Source organism: Macaca mulatta, chromosome 8, assembly GCF_049350105.2.
Source record: "Macaca mulatta isolate MMU2019108-1 chromosome 8, T2T-MMU8v2.0, whole genome shotgun sequence".
NCBI classification, from domain to species: Eukaryota; Metazoa; Chordata; class Mammalia; order Primates; family Cercopithecidae; genus Macaca; species Macaca mulatta.
In genome coordinates, this window is record NC_133413.1 from 88,002,941 (window position 1) to 88,019,633 (window position 16,693).

Genomic DNA, 16,693 nt, shown 5'->3' on the forward strand with positions numbered 1-16,693 from the left:
GCAGTACAAAATAATAAGGTAAAGTATTTTAAGAATTTCTACAACCACTTTGATGCACCTTTATCTACTCAGAGAGATGAGAAATGCAGCACTTTACGTTTAACACTGTGAAGTTTGACAAGCATTGAAACGAAAAAGGAAGTGTAAATTTTACTAATCAAAACATCTGTACTGTGCAGCCATTTACATTTTCCTATCAAGACATGAGAGAAATGTTAATTTTAGACGACTCTTTTCATGACCTATAATTACTGTCATTAAGAAAGCTCTGGAGACTTACAGGGAGCTTTGACTGAAATACAGTTTGACATGTTCTATAATTAATGCTGAATTAACGTGCTACATGAAGTGCTTAGGAAAAAAAGGGTTTCTTTTTCTCAAAGTGAAGTCAAAGAAATTGTATTACAGGAATGCCCGCCAGCACAGCAGTATTTTAACTTATATTATTGAGCCTATGAAAAGTTAACTTTTCAGGTACTTTAAATTATTGTAAAACTTTCCTTTGGTTTTCGTTAGAGTAGGACATGCATAACAAAGATCAATGTTTGTTTCTAAGATCTTTTTTTTCATATACTAGGTAAAAAGGTAACTAATGATTAAAAGTAGCTTTTGACATTCTGAGAACACTAATATTATATTAATAGAAAACTTCATTATAAAATGTATAATATATGCTTTTTAGTGTAGTCATGCTACTGTTTTCCCTTAAGGAGTATTATTGTAATTCTTGGCGAGAATATGAGTTCCATGAAGACCAGTAATTTTGTTTTTTTCTTTTTTCACTGTTAAATTCCTTGTAACTAGGAATTATTCAGGGTACATACTGGTTGCTCAGTAAGTATTTGATAAGTGAATTAAGAAAATAAGTGGTTTGATAATATTTCAATATTTCCGAAGATATTCTTTATAATACTCTGTTAGTCAAAAAAAGTTTTAATTCCACGGCAAGTAATGTGACATAAAATCTCCTTAGCGATGCACTTCTCATACATAGAACTTGTGTGTGTGGTATGGAAAGAGATCAGTGCTTTTGAAGAATAATATTCTATAAAAAATTTGCTCAAAGAGAAAAATCTTACTTTTTCTGTAGGAGCACCTTTAAGTTTTATGTTGGTTATAATACTTTTATATTAGTCATTTTTAAAAGAGTGAAACTGAAAAGTCTTTGAAGTCATTTCCAGAAGATATACTGAGCAGCTACAATTCTCATATGTGTCAATAAAAAAATAAATATCTTTGCAATCAAAGAAAATACTGAACATTATTTCCCTTATAATTTTAATTGTATTATTGTTAAAATTTTTGTTTAATGTTAATTATTATTAATTAGAAAACAGATATTCTGAGGAAGACTTAGAAATAATGTGTCTTCTACCATATTCCATTTCTATCTTTAAGACCCAGGGTAAGCCTCAGGGAGCAGCTAGTAAGCAAAACACTAAAATACTTGTAGGTCAGTTTTCTAATATTTAATATTTATGGTTTGGAAATTTAGACATCTCAGATAATTTAGTTCAGAATTTTCCAGACTATCTCAGCACCTGAACTGATAGCTCCTTATAGCAGAAGCAACATCTTGAAGTTCTATTTATTTGCTTAAGAACATTTCTGTGAATTAAAAAAGAAAACAAAAACAAAAACTATAAGTCATATAAATGCCCATAGGCTCAGTGAAAGCAAGAGAGGCTGATGGATCTTAACCTAAAATGCCTATGATGGACTGGTTCAGGTAATTCTTCCTTAATTTTGAGAAATTCCTATTATTGTTTCTGTGTACAAACATATTTTGATTAACATTGTTTTAGGAAAACTGACATAATAAATATGTATACTTATATTGGTTAGAGCATTATTACTCTCAATTTGGAAAGTAGGCATCATATGAATTCCTAAAATATCTGTAATCAATTTAATTAATCTATGAACATCCAAGGAAATTTGCGAGTATGCAAAATTTAGAATAAAATTAAAGTATAAGCAATCAAAACCAAGGATCTTGTCATAGTGCTTTTAGATCTCGATTTTGCTTATCACTAACTGCCAAAGTGATTTAACTCTTCGAGGAAAAATTCCTATTGGAACTTAAATTGTTATTGGAGCTAAACAATATTTTAGAAGAAGATTTTTCAGGAAGTGGGATAATAATATGGATTTTTCAGCTATGTTAGATGTGTCTTAATTTTATTCTACCTCGATCTTTTGTGAGAAATTGAGCTTAATTTTTTTCTTTTTGGTTCATCTATGTTTGAGAGGAGAAAAAAAAAATTCCAATACAAATAACCACAATGAAATGAAGTTAAACATAGTATGGCTTTGTTTTTTCTAGACATTTTGGTTACCCATTTTGGGGGAAATTGCAAAATCAAAAAGTTAAAATTGAATGCTTTCTTCTCCTGAGCCTCTTTGATTTTTATTTTACAAGCATCTCCCATTTCACTGTGAGTCTCTTCGAGGAGAAGACCATGTATTACTCCTTTCAGCATCCTAATGAAGTAAAGGCTTTGGTGTAGCCATGCTCCAAGTTTTCAGTGAATGCTCATGACACAGAGACTAAGCCTTATGGAAAGTAAAGGTTCCTCATAAGGGAAGTGAGGATACAGATGGGTTTTGGAAGCACTCTGACACCATAAGAGATCTTCTCTGAAGTCAGTAAAGAGTATATATTGGAGGACAGTGGTAGAAAGAATAGAAATGCATTACGTATTTTCTTTTTTTATTTACTTATTATTATTATTATACTGTAAGTTCTAGGGTACATGTGCATAACGTGCAGGTTTGTTACATATGTATACTTGTGCCATGTTGCTGTGCTGCACCCATCAACTCATCAGCACCCATCAACTCGTCATTTACATCAGGTATAACTCCCAGTGCAATCCCTCCCCCCTCCCCCCTCCGAATGATAGGCCCCGGTGTGTGATGTTCCGCTTCCCGAGTCCAAGTGATCTCATTGTTCAGTTCCCACCTATGAGTGAGAACATGCGGTGTTTGGTTAAAAGGTGAGAGATATGTGAATATGAATGTGTGTGACAGAAGCACATTTTGGATAAATGATATATGAAATACATGGCTTATGAGCTATGATCAAAATACAATGTTCTTCGAATTTGTTACTCGGTCTTCAGCAAAAGATAATCATAAAAGGATCTTAAGTTCTAAAATAAAGCCCCAATTCAGAAATTAGAATTTGTTAAGTCCAAGATATCAATCAATATATTTATCCTTAACATAAAGCTTTTTCTCCCTCTAAGCCATGATAAGTTCTGTAAATGGAAGTGTGTTCCTGGAAGAAGATAGGGTATTCCTGTCCATGCTCCCCAATTACTTCTTTTGTTTTTTGTAGCAGGGTTGAAGTGGCAGAAGGCAGGAGAGGTTGAGGGATAGAACAGATGGTTTTATTTTCTGGGTGATTTCATACTCCCTGAGACTAAGACTTGGTTAATGTGACCTGTCCCTTTATGAGGGCATTTGTGGGAAATTCAGAGCCCATCTCTAAGGAACACGCTCTGCAACACTCTTGCCTGTAACTCAGTTTCACTCTTGGTTTACTTTGCAATTCTCTTCATAGCCTAGGCTTTCTTCCAAGGAAGAACATAAGTGTAGAGTACGGGCCATTAATGCCACCGCCTCTATCTTACTGCTTTCTCTGGGGTGAGTCGGGCACCAGTCCACTTTTCCTGGATCCACTTAGTTTTAGAGAGCACTTACCAGGTATTTTCCACAAGCCTGAAGACACCCCCTCACAGGGTGCGATAATTAATTTTGTGTGCCAACTTGACTGGGCTCAGGAATTCCCAGGTGGCTGGTAAAACATTATTTCTAGGTATGTCTTGAGCATTTTTCCAGAATCAATTAGCATTTGAATCAATAGATCAATAGGCTTTGGAAAGAAGATTTTCCCTCATCATTGTGAGTGGACATCATCTAACACAATGAAGGCTGAATAGAAAAAAAAAAAGGCAGAAAAAAAGTGAATTAAGTCTTTCTCTTTGTTAGCCTGGATAGTCATCTTCTCCTGCCCTAACACATAGGTGTTCCTAAATCTTGAGCCTTCGAACTCAGATTGAATTACACCACCAGCCTTTCTGGTTCTCCAGCTTGCAGGTTGCAGATCATGATGCTTCTTGGCCTCCACAATTGCATAAGCCAATTCTCTTACTAAATTTCTTAATAAAATTATTCTTTTATATATATATATAATCATACATATATGTATGTATATTATATATGTGTGTGTGTATATATACACGTATATATACACACTATATATATGTAATAGTTAGGGTTCATATATATGTGTGTGGGTTCACAGATATATATTCATACAAATATATACATATATTGGTTCAGTTTCAGTTTAATACACACATACACACACACATACTACATGTGTATATATGAAATATATGTATTAGGGTTCTAATATATATATCCTATTTTTTCAGTTTTAAATTGATGTATATGTACACACACACATTATGTATATTAGAAATATATATGAGTTAGGGTTTATATTTTATATCTATATCTGTTTACCTATCTGTCTATCTATTTATCTATCTATCTATCTATCTATCTATCTATCTATCTATCTATCTATCCTATTGATTCAGTTTCTGAGGAAAACCCTAACTAATAAACAAGGCATTAAGGTAAAAGGTATAGTACCCTTGACTGCTTCCAATTGTTGAGAGGAGAATAGCAGCATTCTTCATTTCTCTCTAAAAGTGTTCCTTCATATTTCTCACTCTCAACAATAACTTTTTCTTATTTCCCTGATCTGGCCAATAGTCCCATTTACTAAGTGGGCAATTATGCAAAGCCTAAATTGACTACGTATTTTTTCTCTTCACAGAATTGCCTATTTTACCGTCTGTTACAGCTTCATTGTAGGAGGTGTGAAAGAGGAGGGAAATTGTGTTGGTAAGTACTTTGAAGCCAGAATGAAATATTTGGCCAAGTTTCTAAGGATTGAAAGTATTTCAAAGGAAATCTTACTTCCATGTCCAAAAAATAAAATAAGAAGAATGTTACTCACTGAAGTACAGTCAGTAAGCTCAGAAGCCAGAACGTTTTCCCTCCTCTAACTCCATGTCTTAGAGTGCCCCGACAGAAAGCACTGGATATGAAAAACTCATTTTCAAAAACTTCTCCTAAAGGTCATGTGATGAAGAACCAGAAGACTTAAAACATGAAAAAAACAAAAAATAAGATCTGTGTTGGAGAGACAATGAAGGCTATGAGATCAATTATGAAATAAGAGAGTGGTGGCAGAAAAGGTAGAGGAAGGGAAGAATTTAAACACAATTTAAGAAAAAAAAAATGTGTAGATAGTGTGTGAGCAAAAAGGAAAAAAAACTAAGCAAGTGAACCTTATTGTAATAAGATATTTAACCCAAAGTATCAAAAGCTGGTTATTTTAAAACATAACCAACATAAAAATTATAAATGAGACATTGAAATCTTTTAGACTAAATCTTTAAAATCTGGTGTATATTTTATACTTATAGCACATCTCAATTTGGACTAGCCAAATTTAAGTGCTCAGTGGCCAGGGCAATTCTGCACAGGAGTTGGCCAAACTTGGTTCACAGGTTCACTGGCCAAGTCCAGCCCAATACCTGTTTTGGTATGGCTTGGAAGCTAAGAAGAATTTTTACGTTTTTAAGTGGTTGAAACAATCATAATAGGAATAGTGTTTATCGACACCTGGTAATTACATGAAATTTAATTTTTTGTATCTGTAAATAAAGATTTCTTGGGGCATAGCCATGATCATTTATTTACATATTTTCTGTGCCAAATTTCTTGCTAAAAACAAGAGAGCTAATTAGTTTTGGGAAACTCTATGACCCAGAAAAGTATTTACTCTCTGGCTCCATACAAAAAAAGTTTCTGACCTCTCCTCTGTAGGGCTAGCTCTCCAAGGACCTTGACCGCATCTTTGCCATCCTTGTTAGCCTTCAGAACATGGCCGACACCAATGGAACTCAATAATTTCAGAACACAATATATTTTATAAATTAAATTGAACAAGCATTTTTTGAAAACAAAAATGCAATCCTAAAATACACACTCTTTATCTAGATATCTTATCTTAAGATTCTCCTAGTCATAGACACTATGTCACCAGAACAGAAAGGTGATAAAATATATAAATATTTAAGACCATAGGATTCTCAATTCAGATAGACCTGGGTCCATGTTCCAGCTTTGTCCCATCTTTAAAACTGGATAATTCTAAGCCCCTCTAACCATTACTCCATTTTAAAGTATGTAAAATGGAGCAAAATACTGCTTATTTCACAAAGATTTTGCATCAATTAAATAAAGTAATGTATGTAATTTAGTATAGTGACTGAAGTCAGCCAATATTTTAATGTTAGATATTTCTACTACATATATACAAAGTTTTTAACTTAATTTATTCCTTTCAGCTGTTTTAGTCACTTCTTTTGAAGGATGTGATACATTAATTAATATGCTTTATAAAGCTGTCTTTTGAGTATTTGTTCATTTTGACAAATCTTAGCACAGCTATATAAGTTAGTTGAAAATATTTTGGACACCAAAACACATTACTAGAACATTATAATTGCATGAGGCTTATAAGTAAATGCACATACATACACTATTTACATGGAAATGAAGAAAATATTCAAAGAAAAAAAGGTATTCATGTATAAGGGACATATTTATGTCTAAGAAATATCACTTAGAAAGCTGTAAGTATTTTGAGAATTATAAGCACACATGTTTAAGTAATATACTATACAACTTTACCCTATGCCCATAAAATATTTTTTAACCACAACTTTAATATTAATAATTTAAATAATTTAAAATTAATAATTTAATAAGTAAATATTTTAAATGAATAATGTTAAATTAAGGATGTTTAAATGTTATATTACATTATTATATTTAATATTATGATAATACTCAAATCACAATGCTCCATTTATTTCTCTTGTTGAAATGTTAACATTACGGAAAATAATTCTTTGGACAGTCATGTTTAATTTAGGTTTTATGACTCCTCAGAGTGAAGAGAGGAAGAGTGTTGTAATTTTCGGGACATGGAGAATCATTTGCTATGGTAAACTGGATAAATGCTCGTGCTACCTCATGGGAGTAGATAGAAAAGAGTAGCTGGATCTATTCTGCTGAGATGCCAAGGTCTCCATATTCTTTCAAAATCAATGGCCTTAGAGGGATCATGAATTGCTGAGGTAGAACAATCCTTGCTCCTCTTTATCTCTCATCTACTGCCTTTGAAATCAACTGGAGCTGCGTACTTGGAAGCAGCACAAAGGGTTAGGCTGGAAATAAAAATATGGCCTAGGATTTGTGATGCTCAAGTGATTCAGACTCATTTCTCCAATAGCTGTGGTTTTGAAATATGCTAGACTTATTGCTGATATATTACAGTTCATAGTGTTCTAATTCATTTTGCAGAAGTAATCCTGCCCAGCTTGACCATTACTCTTTAAAGTAGAGCTTACACTTTGGTTCCATTTGAAATAACTCATTGTTAAGTTCATAATACCTGATTTTATCAAATTATGCAGATACAAAAGGTGTCCATGCCTATTTTGTGGACAAAAACAAAGTAAGTAAAAACTCCCATGATAAGTAATGCTTATGTGTGATATAAAATGTACCTCCAATCTGCCGAAGCTTTCTCTTCCTTCACTGATGTGGTTTTCGTAATTCCACATATTTCTTTCCTGACTAATTAAAAATGAGGATAATAAAGTCCCTTAGCTTCTTTACTTAGCATATAACAAAGTACACTTATTCTTTGGTATGTATAAAATCGATATTTAAAAAATCATATTCTTAGTCTCTATTCAATTTTGTGGATTCACTGCACATGTTAGACTTTTATCTCTTAGAGCAGGGTCTGTATTTACTTAATCTGTTTCATATTACTATATATTAATTTTGTCTTACATTCATAGGCTGTTTATCATCAGTTATGAGAATTTTGTTTCTACCTTTTCAGAAAAACCCATAATATGTGTTATATACTGTGGGAAAAATATGTAATAAATCTAAAAATAATTACCACTTTGTAGTATTTCACAGTGAAATGTTATTTGATTATTACTGAAATTATGCTGATATTAATATTTTTCTTAATGTATAACAATGTTTCCACCTTTGTTAGCTTCATTTTGTGCATCAAAAGCAAGGTTAAAGGGTCCTGTGTGGTGGATCATGCCTGAAATCCCAGCATTTTGGGAGGTCGAGGTGGGTAGATCATTTGAGCCCAGAAGTTTGAGACCAGCCTGGCCAACCTGGCAAAACCCTCTCTCTACTAAAAATTCAAAAATTAGCCAGGCCTGTGGGCCTTCTCCTGTAATCCTAACTATTCATGTGGCTGAGGCTGGAGAATCGCTTGAACCCGGGATGGGGAGGTTGCAGCGAGCCAAGATCGCACCACTACATCTCAGCCTGGATGACAGAGCAAGACTCCCTCTCAGAAAAATAAAAAATAAAAAAAGAAGGTTTAAAATGTTTAAACATTATCATTATGAAATGCTCACTAAAAACAATAATAACATAATTATATTACCCTCAAATTATTTGGATTTAATGATTTTTTTTTTCCTGAAATAAAAATTTCGGATAGATTTAAATGAGGGAAGCTAACCATTTAAGGAAAAGAGAGATATAACAAAGGGCCTAAATTTAACTTTAATACTTCTTATAAACAAATAAGGACTGTTATATTTCATAAATAATATCAGATTTAAAGGATATTCTAAAATGATCATCATGCAAAGTGATGTTTTATTTATGTAGGTAACTGTTAATAAGCATCAGTTCAAACAATATAATAATTTGGTTTCTTGAGACTATCATCACACATTGAGTACTTTCTCATTTTAACTTAAACTACTATCACTAATCACGAAGGAACAAAGATGTGTCCAAATTTTGAAGGAACATGGGTGTCCCAAACCTCAGATAATGAATTTTAGCTCTCTCTGGAGAAAAGCCTTTCCTGGATGTAGTCTGGCAATATTCCAAGATTTCTTTTTAAAAGTAACTCCATATGTGTACTGAAAATAAGCTAGTGATGTTTTAAATCAACTGGAAAGAAAGGCTGTTCTTTTCAATATTTTTTCCTGAGCAAAACTTTGAAGTGCAGCATTTGGGGATTATGAAGGTTTGGGTTACCTGCTGAATGAAGGCATGGAAAATTATTTGAAAAAGTACTCTTTTTTAAAAAAATGTGCTTTAAACTTATGAAATATCACCTGTGGTTCAGAGAAGGTATGCAACTCAAGCATTTTTTTTTCAATGTAAAGAGAAAGAGTTAATTTTAAATTGAGATTATATTTTCCAAATTTTCTATGGCTACAAGATTATAATCAAAAGTTTGTGGTTCACTTATTTCAAAGGCAGGGGATGATGGGGATGAGTAAATGTTATTAAATTAAAGGAAATGTGAGTAAATTTATAGTGAGTTAGGTATTGTGAGCAAAACTGAACCAAAGAATACAGCTCAAAATACTCTAATGATTGTTTCACAGCAGGCATTTTAAGTTATTTCATTTCCAAATAAATTCAACTTGTGTGTATTTTCTTGTAATCTGTTTTGAATTTACTTGATGCATTCAAAGGCTTGATACGTATGTGTGTGTGTAAAATGCACACACACATACACATACACATACATATATATAGATTCCATTGGCAACATTTTAGCTAGAAAAAAAGTTGCTAGTATTGCTAAATTTGTATTATGTAACTATAAAGTAAAATATATTTGAATAAGCATACTTTTTTTGGAAAGCAAAAGAACTGTAATAATACATGTCTTATTTACATCATGAGAGATATTTTTTTACATACAATATCACAGACACACCTGCTACAGTGAGATATTGTCAACGAACATTTTAGAAGGTTTGAATGCCTATATAGTTAAATATTCACTTTAGTATGCAAAACATTTAATAATAGCCAAACAGGAAGATGATTAAATCTTATATTTAACACTGATATTTCAATGATTATAAAATATCAAAGCTTCTGATATTTATCAATGTAAATAGCAATTGTATTAAAAGTCATACTTCATTACAAATATAAAGAAATTTCTTCAGATACTCACTTCCAAATTAAGTTAACTTTTATAAACAGGTGAATTAATTTTAATTTGTACAATTTAAGTGTAAATGTGGTGTGGTTTATAACTTACCATAAACCTGTAACTTTCACTAGAATATATGTTTTATTAAATGAAGAAATATTCACTGTCTGCGCCTTCCAGGGAGCAGGTGCTGTGCTAAGGACTGAGAAGCCAGTGAAATTGAAATATAGTACATATTTTTATTGATAAGAGTTAAATGCAGAGAAGGAGATTATAATACTTTGAGTGTGTTGTATGTGGTGGGTTGTTGAAATTTTTTATATGGAGGCTAGAAAGCATCTCTGAAGTGACTTTTGAGTAAAGAGCTATGGGGCTTAAAAAAGTGGACATTACAGGTATTGGTAGTTAGAGTGTTCCCATCCAAGGCTGACACACAGGAACGTCTCCATTGTGTTCTGTGAACAATGAGGAGACCAACATCACTGTAGCTTAATGAAAAACAGTGAAGGAAGTTATAGGAGATTTCTGACAGTTATGAGGTCAAGATCAGGTAAGACCTTGATGACCATACAATAGTTTTGAATTTTAAATAGAGTGAGTTGGAGGATTTTGATTAGGGGAGTGAGGTCAAGATCAGGTCAGTTATGAGGTCAAGATCAGGTAGGACCTTGAAGGCCATACAATAACTTTGGATTTTAAATAGAGTGAGTTGGAGGATTTTGAGCAGAGGAGTGAAATGATGTGAACTAGGTTTCAGCAGATGACTCTGGTTAGAACAGATCGTAAGTGGGCAAGGGTGGTGGCAGCCAGATCGTTTGGGAGCCCATTGCAACAATCAGGGAAGAGGTGATGTTTTCTTGAACAGTGGATTGTGACAGTGGTGATGACAGTGGATGTGACAGATATTAGGAAGTGGCTGATATAGTATTTTGATAGCAGAGCCAACAGGGTTTGATATACAGTGTGATATGGAATATAAGAGAAAAAGAGGAGTGAGTCAAGGTGGGCAGGAGACGAGATTGGAAGGATGAGGTGGTCATTGACGGCGACGGAGATGACTGTTAGAGCAGAAGGTTTGGGGAGAAAACATTTGGAACTGTGTTTTGGACACTCTATTAATAGTAGGCAATTGTTTATACAAGGCTAGAATCAATGTGGCAGCCCAGAAGCCCAGGTTTAAGATACACATTTGAAAGTCATTAGAATATAGTTTGTATTTAAAACCAGTAAACTAAATGAGATCACCCCATGAAATATGCAGTTCCTGATAGATAAATATGCAATTCTTTATTAAAAAATATACATAGTGCTTGTTACTTCCTTTCTATATGTTGCAGCTGTAATACACGCACACATACACACGCACATACATATATATATATATAAAACTTAGTAGACAAAACTAGACAACGACATCTCAAGAAAAAAAAAATAGGAAGATGTTGACAAGAAAAGAAAAGGAGAACTGGTAAAATTGCTACAAATAATCCCAAGAGCAATTTACTACTGTGTATATAGCTGAAAATATGTATGCCCAATGACTTAAAATGTCCACCCATGGACATAAGAAAATGTTATAAATTTTATCATATATCCCCAAAACACTTACATTAGAATTTTTATTAAACCATTGCAACTCACTATCTAGCAGAAGAGAAATGGAACAATACAAGTTAGCATACCTGAACAATGGAATATTATACAACTGCCAACTATATAAACTAGAACTGTATAAATCAACATAGATTGGTGAACAGACATAACATTGAGTCAACAAGCAAAGTGTATATATATTATACAGTTTTGAAAATATTTTATGTCAATTAAAAAGAAAAAATGTTGCACCATATATATATACACATATATACTGTACTAAATATAAAAGCATTCATAGCTTCAAAAGTAATTATAATTAATGTTACTGGGCATAACACTGGAAAGAGGAACACAGATGATTACAATATTATTTATATTGATTTGTTTCTCAAAAATATATAAAATAATAAGATGCAACTGTAACAGAATAGTTTTATTTCTTCTTTGTGGGTGTGTTATGCTATGTTCTTTTCTACATTATTTTATCTTTTTGAAGAGATTATGAAATTGTGTGTTTGTGTGTATGGGTGTGTGAAAATTGGGTTAGGAACTCTCCCAGATTTTGAGTCATTATGCTACAGAGCTAGGTTGCTACTAGAACTATTAGATCAATTGTAATATGCTTGGCTCTTAGTGAAATATTTTACTAAACTCTATTATTAACTTCTCTCAATGAAAAATAATTTTCCTTCTGCTAGTTTCCATAGTCAAATATAAAATTATAGCATTACACAGCCCAAATGCAAAGAATGGAAACAAGATACCTCTTAAAATAAAAACACTCCCCCCTCTCCAATTTTGGAAACTGACATAAACATAATGGGGAGAAAACTCACAAACAACAGATGTTGTGGTTCACTTTTCGGTTGTTGATACTAAACAAGAACACCTCCGAGATTCCACAGTCTGTGTTTATGTATCACAATTGAAATGGTAAGATGGTATATTCTGGTATTGTACTTCTAAATATTGTAGGATAGAAGGCATTTATCGCAGAGAATCATTTTCCTCACAAAATGTTAGGTATCCTCTAATATTTTATTTATTTTGACTCGAAAGAATACTACCCCCTTATCCTGTACTGCGATGAAAATTAATAAACGTTCTGTGACACAGAATTTTGTGAAAAGTAAATGATTTCATTTTCAGAGAGGTAAATGTTCAATAAAACATATGGATATGATTAACTTTTAGTATTGCACACATAGTAAGATTCTCAAAATATAGTTCATTAATATAATTAATAAACAAATATGAAAAATATTCAAATTTAGTAATTTGAACATTAGAAACATTTTTTTAAAATTCTATATTACAAACATGAATCATTACTAATGAACATTTTAAAACAATTTCTGGAACTTATGTTAATTTTCCTTTGGGTCTAATTAGGTTGCATTACGGATACTTTTGTATTTATATGAAACAAATTACTTCTCTAGCTTCTTTGTTTAATTCTTCATAGCCAACTTGCAAATGCCTGTTGTTGATTACAAGGATGTGAGAGAGTAAAAGTTTACATTGCAGTGATTTTTCTTTTACCTAATTCAAAATAGTGCATTTACTGAGCATGTGAGCTATGCACATTGCCTAGGTTTAAACTTTCTAATTTCTCATTTTCCCTGCCTTTAAAACAAGGCTAATTATTTTGCGATATTTCAGTGGGATAATACATAAAAGTATTAGGCGTTTGGCACCTGGTAAGCACTTCGATCTCATCTATCAACAGCTTAATTATTACTGGGTATTTTCTGTTGCTGAAAAGGAGCTCATTTTCTAAATAGTCTCTGGTTTCTCAGCATGCACCTTGGACCCACTTCAATCGATTTTCCTTATTTAACAGTTATTTAGGTCATTTAGAAAAATCACACCTGATTAAGTCCCTTCTGTAATTAAAACCCTGAAGAATTTTCAATTACTTTTAGGTCACAGACCAAAAATCCTTAACATATTCTTTAAGGTCCTGCCTAACATGGTCCTGCCTTCCTCAACCAGCTTCATCCTCATAATTTTTCCCACTGCTTTTGCCTTCCGGTCACACATTGTCCTCTTTAAGGTACTCAGAAACCATCGACCTTCTCCCTACTTTAGGACAATCACATACACCTGCAACCCTTCTCTCCAGTTAATTCCCACTTGCACTTTAGATCCATCTTCTAAATTCAATTTCTATGAATCTTCCTGACAATCCATGATGGCTCCTGCTCAAGTCAGCACTGCTCTATAATACCCACTTCTTAATTTTTCCTTGTTATTAGTTTTATTGTGAGGTAGTATTTTAATATATTAACAGAATGAGTTTTCCACATAGAAAGCATATGATGAGTTACAGCAAGCATCATTACACCCCCTCCAATTACCCATGACTATACAAAGCTCTCCTAGACTGGAGTGGGGAGAGGGGGAATCCTAGAGGAAACAAGAGAGCACAGAACGTATTGGTTCCCACAGAGAAGGTAGGTGGGGAGAGCAGGCAACAGGAAGAGCACAAAGTTTGGGAACGTAAGAGTTTAGGAAATTTCGGAGCTTAAGAAACCTACTAGGTCCATAGACAAAGTCGCAGAAGTAGTCAAATCCTAAAGTATCTCACCCTGCAGAGTGTTGTGTAAGCAGGAGAAAAGGCCCAATGATGTTTCTTGATGTTTGACTCTGAAACATCAGACTTCTTTGCAGTCCTAGAAAACTGCGGGTAGGTTTCAAACAATTTTCAGCAAAGGTGGGCATAAATTATGAAGAACCTTTGTTGTCATCACCACTATGTCAATGATGTTGGCCGCCATGTCCGGGTCTGGTGCCGAGCAATCTCCAAAACTTGGGCAAATCCTCAGAGAAAATGTTTCCACTAATAAATTAGGGGCCATAATACAATTGAAATTCAAATAGAAGATGATAATAGGGTTACTTTGTTATAATATAGGTTTATCGAATACATTTTTTTGGCTCTTTAAAATTATTTAACTCCATGGTACACTGTAAACTCTGTAAAGATAGGAACTTTGTCTCTCTTATGCATCTACCTTCAGAACTCAGTACAATCTTTGGCACAATGAATGAATACATATTATAGGCTTGGATAAATAGATGATGATGAATGAATGAAAAGTGCATGGCCTATTGGTTGTAGATAACAGTCAATATCTTATGGAATATATATTTGAGTAAAAACTTAGATATTCTTAAAAGATTGCTAGGCTTATTGGGAAAGATGTTGCCACCTGAGGCTAGACCACTTAACTCATCTGGTCCCCAGTTCTCACATTGGTAAAATGGGGGTAATAACACTTATATCGCTTAGTGTTCTGACATTTAATACGAAATAATGTATGTACATGTATTAGGCCATTTCTTCATCACTATAAAGAAATGCCTGAGTTTGGGTAATTTATAATGAAAAGAGGTTTAATTGGCTCACAGCTCTGCAGGCTGTACAAGCATAGCTCCAGCATTTGCTGGGCTTCAGCAGATTGGGTAAGGGCCTCAGGAAGTTCACAATCATGAAGGAAGGCAAAGCAGAGGCAGGCACATTACAGGGTTGAGAGCAGGCGCAGGAGAGCTAAGAAGGGGATTTTTAACAACCAAACCTTGCATGAACTAAGTTGAGCTAGAACCACTTATCACTGAAGGGATGATACTAAGTCGTTCTTGAGGAATCTGCCCTCATGATTCAATCACCAGGCCCCATCACCTGCCAGGCCCCATCTCCAACACTGGTAATCACATTTCAACATGAGATTTGCGGGGGACAAACATCTAGACCATATCAGCACACTGTAGATGGAGTTTATTTATTTAAGCTCTTTTTTTCTTTTAAAATGTATTTTTTCTAAGCTACTTTAAAATCAGAAAACATTTATTGACTTTATACTGTAGGAAATAAAACAACACCTATAATTTTATATAGCAGTGTATAAAAGTTCTTTAGAATTGGAAACATCTTTACACATATTTATAGATATATGTATCTAAAGAAATTATACTCTTCTTATTGGTCACTTAGTCAAATACGCACTGCACTTAAGTTATTTTCTGAAATATTTTAAGAAATACTACATCTATTTAGATTTGTGGACTAATATTTAGGGAATCTTTCTTGTCTGAGTCAATGGATTTTTGCAGACATTAAAAAAAGTTTGGCAGTCAGATTATCTGACTTAGCTACTGTTATGAACTGAACTGTGCTCCCCAAAAACTCATATATTGAAGCCTTAACTTCCATATTTCAGATTGTGACTGTATTTCAAAATAGGACCTTTAGAGATAATTAAGTTAAAATGAGGCCATTAGGCTTGGCCCCAAGTCAACATAACTGGTGTCCTTACAGGAAGAGGAGATTAGGACATCAAGAGACACCAGGAGTACCCATGCACAGAGAAAAACATCACATGAAGACACAGCAAGAAGGTGGCCATCTGTAAGCCAAAGAGAGGCCTCAGAAGAAACCAAATCTGCTAACACAATCATGGACTTTCAGCCTTCAGGACTGTGTGAAAATAAATTTCTGTTGTTTATGTCACCCAGTGTGTGGAATTCTATGGCAGCCCTAGCAAATAAATACAACCACTATCAGTATTATTTGTCTTTTTATATACTCTACGGTGTCAAGCCAAATTTAATTTTTTAAATAATGATATCTAGTATCCACTAAAGCTAAATATGGCCCAAGATTTCATTCTTGGGCATATACCTAAGAAAAATATATGCTGATATTCACTATAAATATATTCATACCAGCTTTACTCATAATAACACCAAACTGGAAACAGCTGACATGCCCATCATGAAACAGGAAAAATAAATTGTGGTATATTCACACAGTGGAATATAACACAGCTCTAATGGAAAAACAAAAGCTGATACATGCAAGAAACAGAATGAATCTCAAAATAGATTGTTTTTTAAATTTTTAACTTTTGTGGGTAATAGTAGGTATGTGTATTTATGGGGTACATGAGATATTTTGATATAGGCATACAATGTGTAATAGTCACA

General features: G+C 33.4%; 1 long non-coding RNA gene across 1 annotated transcript in view; it reads left to right on the plus strand.

Moving 5' to 3' along the window:
• The window catches only part of LOC106999822 (uncharacterized), a 116,044-nt gene that overhangs the window by 65,601 nt on the left and 33,750 nt on the right, over positions 1–16,693 (plus strand). Inside the window, exon 5 of the long non-coding RNA XR_001446729.3 lies at positions 4,856–4,923. This is a non-coding gene — a long non-coding RNA (uncharacterized LOC106999822). The remainder of the gene's footprint in view (positions 1–4,855; positions 4,924–16,693) is intronic.